This window comes from Eutrema salsugineum, unplaced genomic scaffold, assembly GCF_000478725.1.
Source record: "Eutrema salsugineum unplaced genomic scaffold, Eutsalg1_0 scaffold_3, whole genome shotgun sequence".
Lineage (NCBI taxonomy): Eukaryota > Viridiplantae > Streptophyta > Magnoliopsida > Brassicales > Brassicaceae > Eutrema > Eutrema salsugineum.
In genome coordinates, this window is record NW_006256756.1 from 11,840,089 (window position 1) to 11,861,586 (window position 21,498).

Sequence of the window (21,498 nt, forward strand, 5' to 3'; positions counted from 1 at the left end):
AAGAGAAAAGAAAAGAGACTAGATGGTGCAAGTGAGAAAGAGCCAAGTGTAAAGTTTAGACCCCAAAGCCAGAGTTTGAAAAGGAAAGTTGAATCCCTTGGTGAGAAAAAGAATGAGAATGAAGTAAGAAATGGATTGAGAAGGCAATGAAAGCCTTGGAAAAAGGGTGGCTTAGGAGTGTTCTTCATGGGTTTGGAGCCAAGGTGAAAGATCAATTTGGGGCATTGGGTAGATGGGAGTCTACTCTTGTATGCATCAGTTTCTTTTTACCCTTAGCATTCTGTTAAAGTTTATTCCTTCATAAAGTGATACCTTGAGCTGCATTGAACCCACCTGAGCATTGAATGAGACCATATTTTTCTCGTAACCTCATCCCTTAGCCAAACAAGTTCATCTGAATAAGCATCACTTTGATCCACATGGTTACAACTTAATGAATGTTAAAAGGCTGAAGGATAAGAATGCTTGTGTAGGTCAGGGTTTGACTTGTTGCATCCAAAGTATTCCTTGCATTGCATCTCAGAACTAGTAACTAGGACCATGAGTTTGAATTTTTTTGATGATCAACTCTCTCTCTTTAAAGAAATGTGAACTCCTTAAACATTCAACCTCTTTCTCTCATTTGTTATGGTTTGCTTGAGGGCAAGCAAATGATAAATGTGGGGGAGTTGATATATTCATATATTTGCATGTTTAGAGTGCTTTTTTAGTCCAAGAATAGAGTCTCATGCTTGCATTTTAGATAGATTCATTGTGTTCTATCTTTGTTTTAGAGTTTTAGGACTTTGCATTAGGTCCAAGTGAGACTTGCACGTTTGGAGTGTCTATTAGGTACTTTGGAGGTCACTTGGAGTGGAAAAGGTGAAACCAGGTGAATAAATGGTGAAAAAGGAGCAAAATGGAAAATAGGCATTTGGAGCTTACCGGCCAAACCATGTACCGCAGGCCGATTTTTCTCGGCTAAAAACCTTACTACAGGAAGGAAAACTCGGCCAAAACACGTACGCATGCATGTTTCTCGGCCAAAAATCTCCTGTGCCGATACGTCTCAAAGATCGCATAACTGGAAAGTCTTCCCTTCCGATTCAGCTTCCAGGGTCTTCAGCAAAGATCACGAGGATTGAGTCACAGTTCCCGAAAAGTTAGAATCAATGCATTTGGAGCAGTGAGCTGAGAGATATGACCAACAGAAGGTGAACCTGTCTCACAGCTATTCTGAACCGAACCTATACACATCAGAGATCACCCGAGAAGAAGCCTTGCCCTTCTGATCCAGTTTCTGGGGCCTTCATAAAGATCTGAGAGCTTTGAGTCAAATTTCTTGAACAGCTGGAATCATTTCATTTGGATTTTTGAGTTGAAAGTTATCGCAAACGGGAGAAGAACATGTCTCCGAGCCATGCCTAGATCATTCCAAAGCGCCTCAAAGAATAGCCGTCCGGGAATCCTTCTTCTCCCCAGATTCAGATAGACTCTTCACTAAAGTTGGAGCTTATTGATCTGTCTTTATCCTGGAGATTTCGGATCACTGAGCAGAAAGTTATGGAGGTTTAAGTGCAAAGAGGTCTTTATCTACACCAAGATTGTGGTTGGAGTAAACTATATTCTGGAGATTTTCTTCTTTGAACATGACACCGAGGTCTACATCGAGGTGTTTCTGCCCGGTATTCGCCGAACCTTACCCTAATCCCTTCAGATCCACACCGGCCAAGTTCATCTCGATGCTATGCCCGGTGTAAGTCTCAATATTTTTCACACCGAGATGAACATTGGCCAAAAGCATGCAGGTGCAATCTCCTGCGGTTCAGAACCATTCTCCACACCGAGCAGCCTCATGGAGATGTGTTCTCCGTTTGGAAATCTCATAGTGGATCAACGCTTTTTACACCGGACACAACATCGACCAAATGGTGCCCGGTGTCAGCTTACCTTTACAAAACAACCTCAGACACACATCAACACCGGGCACAACATCGGCCAAATGGTCCCAGGTGCCAAGTTTCCAGGTGTTTTTAGTGTTTTCTCTCTGGGTCGGTTTGTTCCGGGTTGACCCTGAACTTAAGGACTTAGTATAAATATGTTTTAGGGTTTTTCACCAGAATTAAGCTTTATTCTCTTTGTTTCTTTGCCTCTTTGAAAAAAAAACCTTTGTTCCTTGTTAAGAGATACGTCGTTTTTGATCAATTCAGAGTTGTTTCTTATCATCTTTTCTTCTTATCTTTGCTTCTAATCATGTTTAGCATCACCTCTTGCAAAAAAAATAGGTGTGTTAAGCATGATTAGTGAGTAGTCTTCTTTTAAGCTTCTAGGTGTGTAGATTAGGGTGCTTAGATGTTTTGATTTATGATGTTTAGGTTCTGGATTCTCATTTCCTTTCCTTAGTTAACTGCTCTTAAAACCAGATTTCCTTGAGAAAGTGAAATCTGGATTCATAGGCATTTCTCCACCCACAAGGTGTTTGATGAAATGCCTGAATGAGCTAACTTAAGGGTTTATGTTTTGAATGCCATGAGAATGTTTGTTTAAAGCATAAATGACATGTTAGAACTGTTTATTAATGCATATTGATCATCATTACACTAATGAGAATTGGATTTGAATGCTGATTAATATTGTGATCATTGTCTTGAGAAAGAAATGATCTTGCTTTGAGTTCTAAGTTGATTGGATTTAGAGATCATGTAATACTTGTTATATCTTTCTGTATAAGATTCAGTCTATCTTAGCTCTTATTTTGATGCACAAAGAGGCTGCTTGGTCATATTAGGGTTGGAACTTTATGCTTGTTAATTGCTTATTCATTAATGGGAATTAATCTTGATTATGTAATAAACAAAAGAATTATTGTCATGAGAGTGAATTAATCTGATTTAGATATCTAGACTAAAGAATTGCAAGTGTTGCATTGTTTGCTTAGCATCATGAATTAACATTTAAAGCACCCTGATCAATGATCCCATCAAGGGGTTTAGGTTTATCTTTATTTTAAATTGAGTCTTTGTTTAGTTTCTCTTGTTTGCTTGTTTAATTCTTAATTATTACTTTCTTATTATTGTTTTTAGATCACTTTGTTACCAACTTGTTTCATTAGACTTGGATTAAGATTTGATCCTCATAGTTCTGGTGTCTAGATAATCTCCATTTGGATTGACCCTCAAGTGGTACAACACAAGAGGTTAATTGACCTTAGTAGGCTAAAAACCTACTATCAGACATCACCATGGTTTTTGAGATAATCCCACAACTCCTTCCTCTCCTCAACAAAGTTGGATGCATAAATGACAGAACAAAAAAATTCCTCCTTTGCTCATTCTAGCATAACCGAACAAGTGATCAGTTGTGCACATTTTAAAAATGGTGTGACCCTCACCTTTTGGCTCCACAGTACTCATATTCTTCCCAATCGATTATATTTGTAGTTTGAAAGAAAATACTAGTCTTTAAACACCAAAGATACAATTTGTGATGCCTTTTTTTCTTGACTCTTGTCTCCAATAAACATCCAAACTACAGCGAACACATTTTAGCCCAATCTCGGACAACAGAATGTTTAGTTGATTTATTAAAGCCATGAAAATTCCAAAAAAACCTGACATTAGAGGTTTTTCCAGGGATTCTTTTTATTTGATGTGCTGGGATTAACATCCACAACTCTTTGAGTTGATTGATCTGAATCGTATCTGTGATTGTCCTATGAACTTCTATGTAGTGATGGCCTCAGTGGTATTTCCTTAGCCTTGGAACCTTTGTTAAGACCAGAAATGTCACCCTCAGTCTCTTTGTTTGCTCTCCCGACCAAAGTTTCTTCTCATTATTTAACAGTTTCTTGCTCCACTGGTTGGTATAGCTGAGTAATTTCTGCCTCAACCTTTTCAGTGGTTTCTTGCTCACCTTTTTTAGTTGTTACTTCCTCACCACCCTCATTTCTTGATACACTCAAAGCAGCATATAGGGACCTTGATAGAATCGAGACCTGTCCAAATTCCATTTCCTTCTTCTTCTTATTCGGCTCCGGCTAGCTTTCGCTGGTGTTACCCGAGACCATTCCCCTTCTTCTTTTTCCTCCTTTGGGGCTGATAACACCATATTTGTACTAATTTTCACTATTGATTTCAAATGCTTTTTCAAAGGTTTTAATTAGTTTTAGGAGTTTTTATAACTGTTTTTATATATTTGTAGTTTCAAGACTCTTCTCAATAAACTTAGGTAAAAACATGAGAAAATGGAGGAAATCCACATTTTTAGCTCAGAGTCAAACCGACAGAAGTTCAGTCTCAAATGAAGACCCTCTAACTGTCTGATCCTGCTCAAATTTGGAGACATTAAATATGATCCAGCTGACTTTCCATAGCACTTTACTTCAGGACAATCCAACGGTGCAATAAAAAATTACATGAAGATCTAGTTGTCCTGTTAACCAGTCCGAATTTCAGCTGACCCGCGGCAAAACACCTTCTGGCCGCACTCCACACTTCTCACCCGCGGTGAACTATCATTTCACCAGTCCTGGAACACCCTCCCCCTCGGTGAAACATAACTCGGCCCCAAGGCCCGACCTCGAGCCCATTTTGTCATTTCTCTTTGCAGAAACCCTAAAGAAGACCTAGAAGATCTTAGGACCTATAAATACATTTCTTAGCAGTCCTAATCGGGTGTGTGCTCCTGTAATGAGTTTTTGAGCCACCAAAATTTGTTTCTTAGGGTTAGGCGAAGGAGAAAGGGATTCTTCCCTTGAACCTTTGACTTCAATCATTCTTTTCTTTTTATTAATCTATACTATACTATTTTCAGTTTTATGCATCTTTCATACTTGTTTATCTTTTCCTGCATCATGTTAGAGTAGTTTAGTAGTTAAGTTTTAAGGACCCATCGAAGGGACACATATGTTTGATGGGGATTTCTAGTTTTTTTCAACCATATTCTAGATCTCATCTCTTCTAAGTTGAACCTAATGTATGAGGTTAGAGTCATGAGCTAATCTCTGAACCTAGGATTGATCAGAGCCACAAGAGTGATGTATCAGATTGCCGGAAATAGCTTCGGAAGAACATAGTAGTTGTAAGAGACGAAAGCTACCTACAGAGAAGATGTGAGCAAAAACAAATTCCTTTAGTAATGCATGATCTTACTTGCTTCAAGAGACGAAAGTGATTAGTTGGTTAAGATGACAAGAGTTGGTTAGCCATGTAAGTGCCTATTCTAGTTCCATGCAGATCCTAGAAATAGATTAAGATATTATATCTGAGACTAGTCGGAAGATACTTAGATATCGATTAGGATAAACATGGGAAGTCTGCGTCACCCCCTATGAGTTTAGTACCCTAGTTTGAATCGAGCATCCCGTAGATAGTCCTTAGCAACTCAACCCTATTTCATTTTTAGTCTTTAGTCAAATTAGTTTAGCATTAGGTCTAGTTTTATTTTGTCTTTTCTGTTCCCGTAAAAACCCAAAACCAAACCAAAACCGCATTGAGTTTATTATTTCGCTTACTTATCCCAGTTTGAAGTTTCTGCAGATTAGACACCCTCCCTGTGGATCGACATCCAAAGTACTACACCGCACAACTATGCACTTGCAGTATTCTAGGGTTTTATAAATTTAAAACTTATTCGCAACCCGCTAAGCCTAGCCCGCATCAGATGGCGATGCATCAGCAATGAAAGCTGAGTTGGAGTTTTTACATGGCGGATTCGCGGTTATGTTCATCATGAGCAGAAACCAAAGCTCAGATTTCAGAGATGGACTTCCATGAATTTGAATTCAATTTTTCTGGCGATTCAACAACAATCAAAATTACCTCCTAGCATCAATAGTGGAATGCCACCAATCAAGATTCCTGGATCCTCTCAAACTCCATATCAGGTACCAAATTATTCTCCTAGAATTAACTGAAATGAATATCCGCTAGGTTATTGAACAGGTCATTCAGATCTAGAAAATTGTGATAGTATGTTGAAGAAAATTGAGTCGATGGTTCTTCTTTATATGTTTGGATTGGGGATATTGAGAGTTTCTTTGTCATTGGTAAATACAGTGATGAAGCATAGCTCGATTTAGTTGTTCTTTCATTAACTGGGAAAGTTCAACAGTGGTATATCTGAGCTCGTCAACGTCAAGGTTTATGGGGTTAGAGAGATTTCAAAGCTAAGATGTTGGTCAGGTTTCAAGAAAATCTGGAAGAAGCACCTGAGAAACGTTTATACTCCATTAAACAAATTGGATTAGTGCATGATTATGTTTCCGAGTTTGAAGATAGTTCAGCTCAAGTAACATGTATGGATGAATGGATGATAGTTGTTTGAAAGACATTTTCTACAATGGCTTTCCCAAAGATGAAAGAAGTTATTAAGATGAAAGAGCCTCAAGAGTTACCAAATCACAATGCAACTGTATTGAAGTTTCTAGGAAGATAAAGACTTTCCAAATTTTTTCAGTAGTTTTAAAAGAAAGTTATATCCTATTCTATTTTAATTATTTTTTATTATTTGTAGTAAAATTCCATATTATAATTTATAAAATAAAATTTATTTTTAAAAACAACTCCTTAAATAATAATATAGAAATTACGTAGATTTGATAAATATTTTACTCTTTAGTAGTTCAAATATTTTCAAAATTGTTAAAATAATGCATTTCCAAATTTTTTTGTTTGTTTGGCTTTAATGGCCAGCTATAATTTATTTGGTTTGATCTTATTGGCTAATATACTCTCATTTGACCAGAGTTTTACTTGTTCATGTTTAAGGGAAGATTACTTAAATAGCACAAATTTATATGATAATTACTAGAATAGCTCTAATTTTATTTAAATTACTATAATATTTTGTCTGTCTATTTACCCTTTTTTATTTGTTAGGAAAAAATCAATTACAGAAATGCCATTATAATTATTTTGTTTTAAATGAAAAAAAATAAATATTTACGAAATTGCCATTCAAATTTTGCAGAAAATCTGTAAACTGATGTAAAAATTTTATATTGGTAATAAAGACAGATTTATGATTTTGTATAGATTTATCTTTAATGGCTGATTTTTCTTATAGATTTATTTGAATGACCGACTTTTTTAAGTAAATCTTTGGTATGACTTCACAGATTTAATTTTTTTTGCAGTTTTTTTAAGGTGTGGTCGACTTATTCTACAGATTTATTGTAATGATACAACAGATTTAATTGCTATGACCGATTTTTTATAAAGACTTTTTGCAATGACAAATTTATAGTATAGGTTTGTTTTCTCTGGCAGATTAGTAAAATTATGTGATAACAGATTTATATAACATGATGTATTTGACGACAGATTTAGCCTGACAAAATTACTTACTAAACTAGCATCGCTGTAGTAACAGATTTGTTTTATGTGATAACAGACTTTATTAATTTGTCTAAAATTCATTTGTTTAATAGCAGTTTTTTAATCCGTAAGAAATGACAGTTTTATATTTTTTCTACATGACAGGTTTTCTCCAGCTTAAATACTCTTACAACAATTGGTTAGTCATGACAGGTTTTATATCACAAATATGTTGAAGTTATGGCAGATTTTAATTATATTAAATACCAATTAAACCCTAAACAATACTTACGTGAAGTCCTTTTATTTTCAAGCCGCCACTAACGTATATTGGTCATACCACTCTTTCGATCACACCCAAACTAAATTTTTTTCTTATTTGAGTTCACAGTGATCTGTTTAATTTCTAGTCTATGGCACAAATAAGATTTATTTGTGGTAAATAGTTTTTTGACCAAAACAGAATGGCTTTTTGACGTTGATCACAAAAGAGGGTGTAAAATCATGACAGCAAATGGTAATACCATATACGATGATTTCATTCAAATGGTGATTGAAGATTACAAAGTCGATAGGAGAGTCCATGATGTGGAATTGAGTTATATGTTTCCAAAGAAAGTGTTGCTCACATTACCGAAGAATACTCCTCCGATAAAGATTGGGAATTGTCGACAACTTCATGGTTATTTGGATCAACTCAAATCGGAGCCAATTCCGCTTTGTGTCGAACTAAAGGAGAGAAAGGCCAAAAGATGTTGATGTTTCCAAATCAAGGTATTGGAGATAAGAAACATGAAGGCAGTCATCAAGATACAAACGACGCAACGAATGACGTAGCTGCAGCATATGTAGACAATCTGTATGAGGATGATGATGAAGGAGACAGGTTTGATTATTGTGATGATTCAGACGGAGCATCATCTGATGATGAAAATTTTAGTTTGTACGGAAGCCTCCAAAAGAAGAGGACGATAACCAGACATTACCACTTAAGAAGAGGAATCCCACGAACGCAACTAATGAATCAATGGGAGTTGTACCACATACTGAGTTAGAACTGGCGTCCATGAATCTAGCCGTCGGACAACAATACGAGACGAAAGAAGCATAAGAGACGAGATTGAAGATACTATCTGTTATACATAAATTTGATTTCAACGTTGACAGATCAAGACCAAAGATCCTAATGGTCAAGTGTTGGGTTGAAGGATGCACTTGGAGAGTCAGAGCTACACCAATAGGAGATTCTCCTATGTTTACGATTCGTGTTTATGTTGCCAACATACATGTTCTGTTACTGAGCGTTCTACTCGTGCCTGAAAAGCAACTCCAGACATTCTTGGAATTTTGTAAAAGGATTTTGTTGGTGGTGTTGATTCGACAGTGTTACCAAAACATGTTGCCCAAACGATGAATATGACATATGGTATCAAGGTTAGTATTAACGTATTATATCTTTTTCACTAACATTTTTTTCAGGAATCTTAGAAATATTTTGGTTCATTTCTTTTTATATTATCAACCTTATTCATCGTCTAAAATTTTGTGAATATATGGATTACTGGAAAGCACATCGGACACTTAAGGAAGCACGGAATTTGGTGCGAGGATCCCCGGAGAGTGGATATGAAAATTTTCCTGCGTATCTACATGCAGTTAGAAGGGATAATCCTGGAACACTCACTCGTCTAGAAGTTGATGAAAGTCATAGATTTAAGTACCTATTCGTCTGGTTCATCGTCATCCCACTTAGGGTATATATCTTCTTGTGATTTTAAAATGAAACTCCTAACACGAAACTGAAGATTAAAATAAAAGAACATGTCAAGCAATCGTTTAAATTATAAGCAAAATATTTAAAACCTTCTCATTAGAGCATTCATATTAGCTCTCCCTGAAAAGGAGGTGATCCAGCGGCTTGTTGTCATTAGCTTTCTTGTCTTCTAAGATGAAGTCTTCAAATTTGAATCGAGCACGAGATCCACCCCAACATAGAAGAGGAACTTCATGACTAATTCTTTCATTTCCATACCGTTCTCCTAAACCCTCAATTGTCTCATATGCCCAAATGAGTAAAACATGAACACATCCATGCATTGTATACGACTTCTTCACTCCATAAGTTATCACTTTGATGGATTCAATCAGACTCCTAAACGCAACTCGTCCCCGCGGATAACTCTCAAAAACGTCTGCGTCAAGTACCCTTTTGGCCTTGTCTAAAGGGATTCTACTAGTAGGAAAATGCCATAGATCCCAATAGACAAAAGCGACAACCATCCTACCATTCTCCTTTTCTCAAAGCTCCAATCCTTGCATCTATCTAACACCACTTGCAACTCCTTCAACGACGGTCCATTCCCCGTCGAAACATTCATTTCCGCCCACAATTCTTTATGATCAACATCCCAGTTCTCTTTATCTTGAAATGGAGCACAATTAAGACCTGTAATCTCTTCAAACTCATGCAAAGAAAACCTAATAGGTTGACTATCAATTAGTGTCCATATCTCATAAGGCTTTTCAATGACCAATTGATGTGTTAGCAAGTAATGGACAACACCAGCACACCATGTGTAGTCTACCTCCTTAAGCTTAGCAATTACTCCAACAGAAGAAGTTTTTAACGTATCCTACACGTCTGCCCCAACTCCTATTTCAACCATTTTTAAATTGGAGAGATAGCAATTGTGGTTCATACTTCTTAACTGACTAGGTGCTTTTCCTTCAGAAAAAAGTAGTGGAGGGTACCTCTTCTTAACACTTGATGAGGCCATAACTAGTAAAAAAAAACGTGATAAGAGAAGTGGGTTAAATCATTGCTAAATGATATAAGTTCATTGAGGGAGAATAAATTAAGAATTCTAATACTAATATTAATGAAGTGATGACGATGTGAAGACTAACCAAAGAGATAATTCTAATTATCCTAATAATATTTAAAATCCTAATACTAACCAAAGGAAAACGACAAAAATGAACTAAGAATTAAAAATTCTTTCAATTAGTTTTTATTTTAAAGTTCAGTGGGAATGAGTTTGAAAAGAAAGTAACAGATCAGAACTTACAGATATTATTTTTTGATATGTGAACCGAACAATCAAACTAAAAGTTCACACAAATGAGAAGAAGATAAGGATAAGGTTCGACCTGAACTCTGCCCTCTGCAATTTGGTGAAGACAACACAAAATTCGGTGAAGACGACAAGAAATGTGGTGAAGACAACACCGAACAATAAACGACAACGCAATTTGAAAGTATAGGCTTAACCAGTGAAGCAGAGAAGAAGAAACCACGATCTGAGGAGAGCAGTCAATGGTGAGGCAATTTCCGGTGCCATTGAAAACGATAGATGTTGTTGAAGGTGGCTGTTGATTTTTTTTTACCCGAGAAGTGTTAGGGTTTTTTACCTTATCTGAATTTGTCTTTATTTAATTAATTAATCATATTTACATAATTCAAATTTTAAATATTCAAATTGGTAAATATAATGGCATAGTTATTATTATTAGGAACTACATAGGGTATTCAGTCCTTTGATTAGAATTATATGCTATTCTAGTATTTTTTTTTTCTTTGGGTGTTAATCTAGTAATAACTAGATGAATTAGTGCTAATCTGAGTAATTTTCTTTTTGGGGTTTGATCTTATTGGCCAACCATATTTTTAACTGTTTAATGTTTATTTTTAAATGTTGCTAGCGCCAAAAATAGATGTAACATTTTCTACATAAACAAAAACCAAACACTTTACATCGATGCCTTTATTTATTCTAAAAAATTGTTGGAGCAAAAAAAATGAATCATCTCATAGTTTTTATGTTGGTTATTGCTATGTATTTTGGATTGAATGAAGCTTCCCTGAAAAATCGTATAGAAATTCATAACCAACTCGCTCTTGGACATCGTCTCCAATATCAGTGTCGTAACAATATTAATCCCTTTGATGATAAAGTCCAATATTTAAATTTCAATGATACCAAAGTCATTGAATTCCATGATCCTTTTTATTCAGACAAAAGGCTACAATGGAATTGTATTCTTAAGCATGGGCCTAATATGATGTATTATTATGACATTCGCGTATATAGAGCAGCCGCTTATCGTCGATTTAATCTGCTACGCTCATGGACTGCCAAAAGTGATGGAATTTACTATAGAGAAAGTTACAAGAAACCGTCAGGACATGTACTTCACTGGATGAAAAAGTAAATGAGCTTTTTGGTTTCCAACAACAAACTAATGTTCATGTATGTTGATTTTTAGTTTTGAATGTTATGAACTAAGCCATAAGAGTTAAAATACCATACTAATATAATAATAATTAAGTTGATATCTATGTATATTTTTCAATGTTCAGACAATTACATAATATCTTTATTTTATTCTATTTTTTCTGAAAAATGTCTACGTCTAATTTTTCTTCACAAAAACTTAAATTCATATGCAAATGCAAACCTTTGACCTTCTTTATCATATCATTTCATTAGTGTATGTTACCAAAAAACCATATCAAATAAGCCCATTTCTTTTTAAAAGAAATCATTTTTTAAAAGAAATAATTTTTTTAAAAAAATCATTTTTCTTCATTTTTCCATCTTTTGACCTCTAAGTATGTTAATTTACATTTTTTGGATATTCACATCTCTTATTTTTCTTTTCTAAATATTTTCATGTATAATTATGTTAACAATTATATATTTAAATTTTTAATATACAGTTTTCTTCCTGCAATTTCGCGGAAATTTGAGGCCTAGTTACAAAATAAACAATAAATATGCTTGCAGTTTTGCATTCTGGTATGGTTCGACATTCGCCAATACGATTTTTTAACTCCATTATTACTCCACCGCCAAAATGAAGCTTATTATCAAGATTCAAGAGGTACAACTGATCTTAGGGCATCTCCAACAATAAACCTCATGGGGGGTTCATAGCCTTTTTTTAATATTATTTGGGTTTTTTTTCATAGTAATGATACTCATCCTAAAATGCAGCTCCAATAATAAACTCGTTGATGGGATCTACGAATAAAATATTAATTAACACAATACCTGGTTTGAAGAAAACAGAGAAACCGAAATCAAAGAGTACTCTTCAAGCAATGCTACATTGCAACAATGTCCAAAAATCCAAAACTAGACCCTGAAAAATGGCAGTACATGAGAGCTTAAACTAAGATGACTTCTAAATTCTGTAACCCCGAGCCATTTCAATTGTGGAAGAAATCAAGAGACGAACCTGAACAACTTCCATGATGGTCTTAGTGACAGAAGCAGCAGCTCTCTCGGTGTAATGACCTCTGGCAACAATCCTATCAAAAAACTCACCTTCTTCACAAAGCTCCATAACGAGATGCACGGCATGCTCATCCTCCTAAGTCTCCTTCAAGGTGACGACATTGGGATGCACAGGCATGTGCCTCATGATCTCAACTCCTCATGATATCCACAGCCGTCCTCAGCTTCTCCTTGTTCCTACACGTTTTCATTTGCTCAAAGATTATGCTACAGAGTAAGTAGAGACTGAATTAAAGCATTCCAAATTCTTCTTCTTTCTACTCTGTACTTGAGGTAAGCACCATAGATTCTCAGAACATGTTTGAGACTTTTGGGAATATCCTCTGCATTAGGATATACGCAGCGTTTTCTTCCTCTCCTTCTTTCTGCAATCTCAGAAGATTTTATTTAACAGAGGATTTTATTTAGAATCTGTAATCAGCACAAACCCAGCTCGAATCATCGGACCCCAATAGCTAACAGATCTGACGAATCAAGCTCATGACGAATCAAACTCATGATCATAGGCTAAAACCCAGAAACGATTTGTCACAAATAAATCTCAGATTAACAAAATCCTAATTCCATCCCATGAATTCGACAAAGCTATAATCCTCAACTAAAACGAAAGATATGCTTACCTTTCTTAATCGGTCGGCGAAAACAATCTTCTTCACCGACGTCAACGATTTTGTTTGAGAGGGGAATGAAATTTAGCCGACCAAATGTTTTCGACTGAAAGAGAAAACCCGAAGAAATTTTTTCTTGGCCAACGACCTCTCATATGCCAACACCTCTCCAGTCATACTCCACTCATACGGGTTCAGCAGGATGACTCTAGTGATACCGTATTACTGAGAATGAGCCATTTTTGCAATTTTAAAATTAAAAAAAATAAGCTTGGGCCCACTTGTGATCCTCTTGTCATCCTGCGTTGGAGATGGCCTTCTACCAAATGTTAGCGTCAAACCCTTCAAAGCTTTAGTAACAGAGTAAAGAGATAATTGCTGAGAATATAAAACACAATACTTTTTTGGGCAGTTGATGATTGCCTCTTTTGGCATTTCTGTACTTCAAATAGAGAATCACAAGAAGCAAATGATGGAGCAACAACTCCTACAAACGTGGGAAAATTTGAAATGGATACATGGTTCCCTAAGCAATAGGAAGACCAAGCCATCGTTATTATCTGAAACAATAAAGCAATTCCAGAAAATAAAACACCATTTAACCAATCAATTTGCATACTTACAGATTAGAATTTTAAGAAACTTAAGGTGTATTCGAGACAGGTAGAAGGGTCAACTGAAGAATGGAGATACAGAGACACGTGGTGCAAGCATGTGATAAGAGAGTGGGCATTGCGATAGTATAAAAAGAGAATTGTAAAAGAGGAGAGAATTATGTTGAATATATGTAACTCAAGTGATATGAGCTTATGAGAATTCTGTTACGCTCAACATGAGAGTGTAGAGAGAGAGTTCTCGATAAAGATACACATTCTTCATTCATATTTCAATACACAGGTATTATACAAGAGTATTAGAGAGTTTACATCTAAGTTCTTATCAAATGGTGCGTCGTGACGAGATCGAGTCAGCAACCAACCTGAATTTGGAGTCAGAGACTTTTAGCAATGACGTTGAGGGCAGAGCATCGGCGATGAAGTTTCTTCACGGCAGATTTACCGGACTGTGCACAGCTAACACTAAAACAGAAGCTCGTATATCGGAAATGGACAGCAAGCTCAAAACAATCTTAGCGGCAATCCAACAACAATCAAGCTTACCTCCCCGATCTGATGGCGGTGTGCGACCAATCGAGATTCTAGAATCATCTCGAATTCTCAATCAGGTACATGATCCTTATCTTGGAATAAACCGGAGTGAATTTCCACTAGGATATCGACCAGGTTATTCTGATTTAGCAAATCGGGAAAGTATGTTGAAGAAAATTAAAATGTTGAGGTTTGACGGCTCTTCTCCCTATGTTTGGATAGCTGATGCAGAGGGTTTCTTTGAGATTGGACGATATGATGACGATGCTAAGCTGGATTTGGTTGCTTTGACATCTTCTTTTTCAACATCTTCAACCGTGATTCTTTCTATTTCTTTCTCCTTTTCCTTACCCTTCTCCTCATCTTCGGGATCTTTCGGAAATTCAGGCTCTTTGTAAGCTAATCCACTCCTAAGTGTGATAGCTTTCACATGATCGGAGGGATCTGCTTCACTTGAGCTTTCGAAAGAATTTTCACTTGGCTCCTCCTCAGATTTATCTAAGTTTTTAGAATTAGTTTTGATCATCATGCTAAGGAGGGTGGAAAATTTTTCATTGAAATCCTCTTGCATCGTTTTTAGTTCAGATCTAAGATCACTAATCTCTTGAGACCTAGATTTTTCAAGCTCTAGAATCTTTTTGTTTAGGTTTTCAGCTTCAGAAGAGGAAAAACTAGGATATGGAACAGGATTAGATTGAATAGCCAAGATTTATTTGGAAGGTGATGTCCAGACAAGTTCGGAAGACAGTTTCCCGCGGTCAGCATCATTACGACCGCGGTGAAAGCATGGTTTGCCGTGGTCCGAATGAATGGATCCGCGGTCCGAATGAATGGATCCGCGGTGATCAGAAACGAATGGAAAATCTTGAATTTGATAGACTTCTGCAGTGTTCATCATCTCTTGATCATAAGAATCCATTGGGTTGTCCCAACCATCAAAGTTACACATATTGTGTGCCTTTTTTGGTTGTTGCAATCCAAGATGACTCATTATGTGATGGAGACACTTTATAACTTCCGAAATCTCTTCTTTATTCTCAGGAAGTGCAGAATTACCAAAGGTTGCTTGATTTCGGATGCTGTTTGCAAAATTTTTGTTGAAAACAAAAGCATCTTCTACAGATCTAGTTGAGAAGTCTCCATTACTTGCTGTATCGAAAGAGTGTCGTAACTCTGGAGTAATACCGCAATAGAAGATACCCAGCAGGTATTCGTCGGTATATCCATGATGTGGACAATCTCTTTGTTATTCCCTAAATCTTTCTCAAGTATCTAAAAGATCTTCATCTTCTTTTTGTTTAAAAGTTCTTCTCTTGTTTCTTAAGAGATTTGAACGATTTCTAGTATAAAAACGATTTAGGAAAGCAGTTCTACACGCTGCCCACGTTTTTAGTGAAGCAGGTGGCAAAGATTTTAGCCATTTGCTGGCATTGTCTCTCAAAGAGAATGGGAAAAGACTACACTTGTGGCAATCCTCATTTGCTGTAATGGTTGCACATAATTCTTCGAACGTCTCTATATGGTCAATAGGGTGTTCAGAATTGTAACCATGGAATTGATTTTTGTTGAACTAAATGGATATATGGTACCACAATTTCCGTTTTGCCATCCTCTGGTAAGGCTGGTTGAATAGCTCTTCGATCTCCCAAGAACTTCTCGAGTGAATCAAAACTTCCAATCAGTTCATCATCATCTTCATGTTTTATCGATCCGATTAGCTCATTGTCATCATAAATTGGTTCTTCAAACTCATCATCAGTCAGGTCATCATCGCTTGGATCACCATCCACACGATATGGTGGATCACCAAGAGTCCCGGGAACATGTTCCCGGTCTCTCATCGCAGAGAAACCTGAAAAAAAATTGAAAAGAAAAAGTAAAAGTAAACAAGTGTTCTAATGGATTTAAGCTGGGATTCGCAACGAAACAAATCAAAGTCCCAGGCAACGGCGCCAAAAACTTGATGCGATTGTAAATGGGGTATTGGTTTGTTCTACTAAGCTTCAGGTTTTAAATTTATAACCCTTAAATGTCTGCAAGTGCACAGATGTGCGCTGTAGTACTTAGGGTATCGATCCACATAGACTTAGTTGTTTCAGTACGAATTCACGGCAATGCTTAAATCAGACTAGAACTAAAGAGGTTTTGGTTTTCGGTTGTCACTAAATCTAAACTAGAAAGCAAAGCAAGTAAAAGCAAGCAAAAATGAAAGCAAACAGAAGCAAGTAGTAAGCTATTAAACAAGAGGCGATTGGAAGCAAGTAATAAGCAAATGAAAAGCAAATAAAATCGAAGGTTGTAAGCAATGAAAGACAAGCGTTGGGCATCAAGGGGAATTCGCAGGGGTTCATGGACTAAGCTATGTCGATTTTAAACAAGTGATAAAGGTAATCAACTACGAATGTTCTAGAACTCAAGGCACAAAAGTATGAATAGCCTACTTTCGCAGCACTAAACAACTATCTCTCGCAACCCTGATCAGTAGGTTTCCACTCTGATCCTAGAAGGGAGAAGATGCAATAGCAGAACAAGACTCATCAACATTCACAACTCAACTATAGGTAGGTTTCCACTCCTATAAAATCATTGCTCGTTTTACCCTAGTTTAAACAATCAATGAAAATTTTCGCAACATATCATATCAGATCGGCTTCTAAGTGGCCAGCAAAAAATCACCCAGTATAATCAAAGGCAAACGAAGAACATCTAGAAGATTATAAATCCTAAATCTATCGATTCATAAGCAAAGACACATGAAATTCCCTTTGAAAAATTCCTTTAAACCCAACTGGGTAACTACTCAAACATATTGTAACAAAGCATCATATAGTATTGAAAGTTACAGAAAATTAAAGAAAAGAGGGAAGAAAAACGAAAAACGGAGAAGCAAACGGAGGCGCGATGACTTCCTCCAGCGGCGGCTCCTCCTTCAAGGGCGGCGGCCTCCATATTATCTCGGCTCAAGGTGTAGCTATAGACCATAGTAAGACGGATGCTATGCATACATGGCCAACTCCAAAGACTGTAAAGCAGCTGAGAGGGTTCCTTGGATTAACTGGCTACTATAGGAGATTTGTAAAAGGGTATGGAACTCTGGCCAAACCTCTTACTGAATTGTTGAAGAAGGATATGTTTATCTGGTTTGAGGCAGCCCAAACCCCGTCTGAGACTCCCTTAGAGAATGTCAATACTTTATTACTAGCCTTAACAGTTCCAGCAGTTCTTTAAATACAGGACTTATATAATGAGATTATAGAAGCCAGATATATACAGTCAATGATTCTGAAGATTCAAGCAAGCGCGCCGGTTAATGGGTTTTACAGTGACTGATGGGAATTTATGGCACAAACGAAGATTGGTCATCCCTTCTGAATCATCGTATATTCCCTTCTTGTTGGCTGAGTATCACGAAGGAGTTATGGGGGGGGGGGGGCATTTGGGCATTATGCAGCAGTCATTTCACTAGAAATCTTTACGAGAGTCAGTTCAAAAGTTTGTAGCGGAATGTCAAACCTATCAAACACATAAGTATTCAACCCGTTCTCCTGCTGGTCTCCTACACCCTTTACCAGTTCCACAAGAAGGTAGGATGATATTAGCATGGACTTCATTGAAAGTCCTGCCCATGTCCTATAGAGTGAACATGATCTTTGTGATCCTCGACCATCTGGGCAAAGATGCTCGCTTTATGGACCCGAAACATCCATTTTTGGTGACTGATGTGGTAGCAAAATTCATCAAAGAAGTCATCCGTCTTCATGGATTTCTAGCATCCATCATTTCAGATCGTGACATAGTCTTTTTAAGTCATTCCTGGAAGGAGAGCTTCAATCAATCAGGCACCAATCTGAAGCACAGTAAAACTTTCCACCGTCAAACAGAAGTATTAAACAGGTATCTTGAGTCATATTTGTGATGTTTAGTATCTTCTCATCCAATAAATTGGGCCAAATACTTATCATGGGCAGAGTTGTGGTATAACACCAACTATCAACAAGCATTGAAGACCACTCCCTTCATGGTGGTTTATGGTCGTGAGCCACCAACTGTGGTGAGATATAAAGAAGGCTTCACCGAAAATTTTAAACTGGAGGCAATGCTAAAAGAACGTGATATGATGCCAGATCAAGGATCATTTACTAAGAGCTCAACAGTTGATGAAAAACCAAGCAGATAAACATCACAGGGATGTCGAGTTTGAAGTTGTCTCTCAAGTGTGTTTAAAGCTTCGTCCATATCGTTAGATATATGTTGCTCGTCAGATGTGTCACGAGCTTGCAGCTAGGTTCTATCGGCCTTTTGAAGTCGTAGAGAGGATTGGTAAAGCAGTTTATTGGCTGTGTTTGCCTGATGGCTCTTGGAATCATCTTGTTTTCCATGTTTCAAAACTCAAACAGGTTACTGGTACAGATTATCAGGTGTTAACATTACCGGAGTCTCTTTCTTTCACAGGCGACGGTGTGCTAACACCGGAGAAGGTTTTGGAGTCACGAGTCAAATCTGAGGGGATGGTTGATAATACCTGATTTTGACCACTTTTATGGATCACTTTCAATATCTTATGCAGGTGTTTTTACTCAGTTTTAAAGGTTTTATAAGTGTTTTCCATGTTTTGGAGTTTTAAAAGGTTTTTCAGGAAACTTGGAGCTTTGGAGTGCATCTTGGAGCAAAAATACATTTTTGGATAAATTCAAGCCGTCAGAAGTTTGGCAATCAATGAAGACATTTTCACCGTCCGATCATCCCTAAATTTGGAGACATTATAGAGGAGACAACCAGTTTTCCAACACACTTTGAATCAAAGCAATCCAACGGTTAGATCTCCAGATATTATCAATGAACTAAAAGCCAATCAACACAAGTCCAGTCACGCACAAGTGCTTTCACCCGCGGCCAGCCTTCTTCCCACCGCGGCTCAAGAAGTTTCACCCCCGGTGGACCTATGTCTGAACCTCAGGAGCCCAACTAAGGCCCAAGACCCTTTTTGCACCCAATTTACAAGCCCTAGACGCCCAAGACTTGGAGAAACACTATAAATACTCATTTTTAGGTCTTTTGTAGGAGAGCCTCTTTCTTCTCTTTGAGAGAGAACTCATTTGTAGTTTTAGGTTTTATTTTATGCATTTGTAGAAGTTCTCCATAACCACTTGGTCTTCAATAAGAGAAGTTTTTCTGCAACTTTGTTTCTTTTACTTTTCTTCTTCTTAGTTCTAAACCGATGATGATGTCTATCTCAGCCATGTCTGAGTAGTCACCTAGTTGGGTGAAAAGGTAATCCAAAGGGAACCCATGTTCGAATGACATCTAGGTTTTTAGGAAAAGGATTTCTATTTTTAATATGATTCTCCCATTCATCCAAATCTCAAAGCGGTAATTCTGGATTGATCACCCAGAATCCGATCCTAGGTTAAATCCGAACCACGAGAGTGTTGTATCTGGGTTGCCTGAACTGGATCTTATGAATGTCACCGTCGTACGAGACGAAAGCTACCTACGGAAGATACGTAAGCCGAGATTAGATGATTAGACATGATCTTGTTCTGACATAAGATCATGATCTTGTTCTGGCATGAGAGCGAGAGTTAATTGCCATGAACAAGTGATTAGATGATTAGGGTGGCGAGAGTTGGCTAATCTTACATGTGTCTATCCTAGTTTCATAGTCATAGAAAATCCTTGCCTAGATTCCTTGTGATTTAGAACATGAACCCTAAAGATGAACCTTGAACCCAGCGCCGCTTTTCATATAAGTTTTCAACCGATTTTTCTTTCAAGCCTTTTTAATTCTTTGAAAAAATTAGATTTAGTGACAAAACAAAACCCCTTTTTATTTAGATTAGATCTACGATTGTTTTTAGCATCAGTTAGAAGTCCTCAACACACAGATCTCTGTGGATTCGATTCCTAAGTACTACTGTGTTCGCTGTGCACTTGCAGCTTGTCTAGGGTAAAACTTGTGTTGCGCACTGCACTCACATCAAGTTTTTGGCGCCATTGCCGGGGATCTGTCGCTGTTGACTTGATTTCTTAATCTAATTTCAATCCTAGACCACATGATTTTCGAGTTCTGCTGGAGATTTTCTAACTTTTCTTTTTATCTTTGTTTTCTTTGCTCTCAGGTGCATGAAAACTATGAGAAATCCAGCTAATATCGTACAGCCCTTAGACGAGATTGACAAACACGAAAGAGAACTTCGAAAACTCTGACAAAGAACGCTCAAGACGGCCAATCTGAATGCCCATCGTGAAGATCTTTTAAATCGTGATCAGGAGGATCACATTGGAGACGATGACCCATAATTATGTTCATGGTGATGACCGAGATCCTGCCCATGAAGGAGATGGTCAGCAACAACTCGATGCAGAGGGAAACCAAATCCCCAGGAATGATGTTCAAGCCGCTGATAATCAAAGGAGATAAGACCAGGTCGATGCTGAAGGAAGAAGGAATGATGAAAACATTGTTTCACCAGTTGTAAGAGAAGTCAATCGACGAATACAACTTGCCAATCCTGCGAGAAGACAGCCACAAAATAGGCTTATTGCCGATTTTGATGCACCTCACCAACACTTTCATAATAGATCAGCTATTCAAATCCCTGTTCTAGCAAGAGGAGACCACAAGATAAAGCCACAAATTGTGTCTTAGGTGAAGCAAAATCAATTCCATGGAATCTCTACTGAGCATCCAAGAAATCTGTGGAATGGTGAAAACAACTCCAGAAACTGTGGACTATGTGAAATGTAAGCTCTTTCCTTTCTCTCTAAGTGATAAAGCTTTTAGATGGTTAAAATTTATGTCATATTGTTCTATTACTTCATTGGAAGAATGCAAGAAAGCTTTTCTGAACCACTTCTACACCAAGTCAAGATCGAACCAGCTGATAAACAAGATACAAAGTTTCCAACAAGGCCCAATAGAATCATTATATGAAGTCTGGGAGCGATTTAAAGAGTATGAGAGAGACTGCCCTCATCATGGTTTCTCTGGAGCAAACCTGTTAAGCACTTTCTACAAAGAACTTCAGCAGAAGTATCAACTTTCTCTTGACACTGCCAGCAATGGGGATTTCAGTTCAAAAACTATACCGTAAGGGAGAGCACTCATCGAAAACTTGGCTGTAGCTAACAGCAACAACCACCCTGG

At 37.2% G+C, this 21,498-nt stretch overlaps 1 long non-coding RNA gene and 2 other non-coding genes across 4 annotated transcripts; 1 reads left to right on the top strand and 2 right to left on the bottom strand.

Annotated features, from left to right (window-relative positions):
- Positions 1 to 11,165: 11,165 nt before the first annotated feature.
- On the bottom strand, positions 11,166 to 13,399 carry LOC18014509. Of its 2 annotated transcripts, XR_002898722.1 has the most exons (5): positions 13,216 to 13,399; positions 12,864 to 12,960; positions 12,537 to 12,772; positions 12,350 to 12,440; positions 11,166 to 11,449 (listed from the first exon to the last, which is right to left on the bottom strand). It is a non-coding gene; the product is annotated as an uncharacterized LOC18014509 (long non-coding RNA). The 2 variants fall into 2 exon arrangements; XR_002898721.1 differs by lacking the exon at positions 11,166 to 11,449 and having other exon boundaries at positions 12,004 to 12,440.
- Positions 13,400 to 15,571: 2,172 nt separating this feature from the next.
- Positions 15,572 to 15,679, top strand: LOC112085892. The gene has a single exon (XR_002899173.1). It is a non-coding gene; the product is annotated as a small nucleolar RNA R71 (small nucleolar RNA).
- A 5,551-nt stretch (positions 15,680 to 21,230) lies between these two features.
- On the bottom strand, positions 21,231 to 21,336 carry LOC112085819. Its single transcript, XR_002899109.1, has one exon. It is a non-coding gene; the product is annotated as a small nucleolar RNA R71 (small nucleolar RNA).
- Between the last annotated feature and the right edge of the window lie 162 nt (positions 21,337 to 21,498).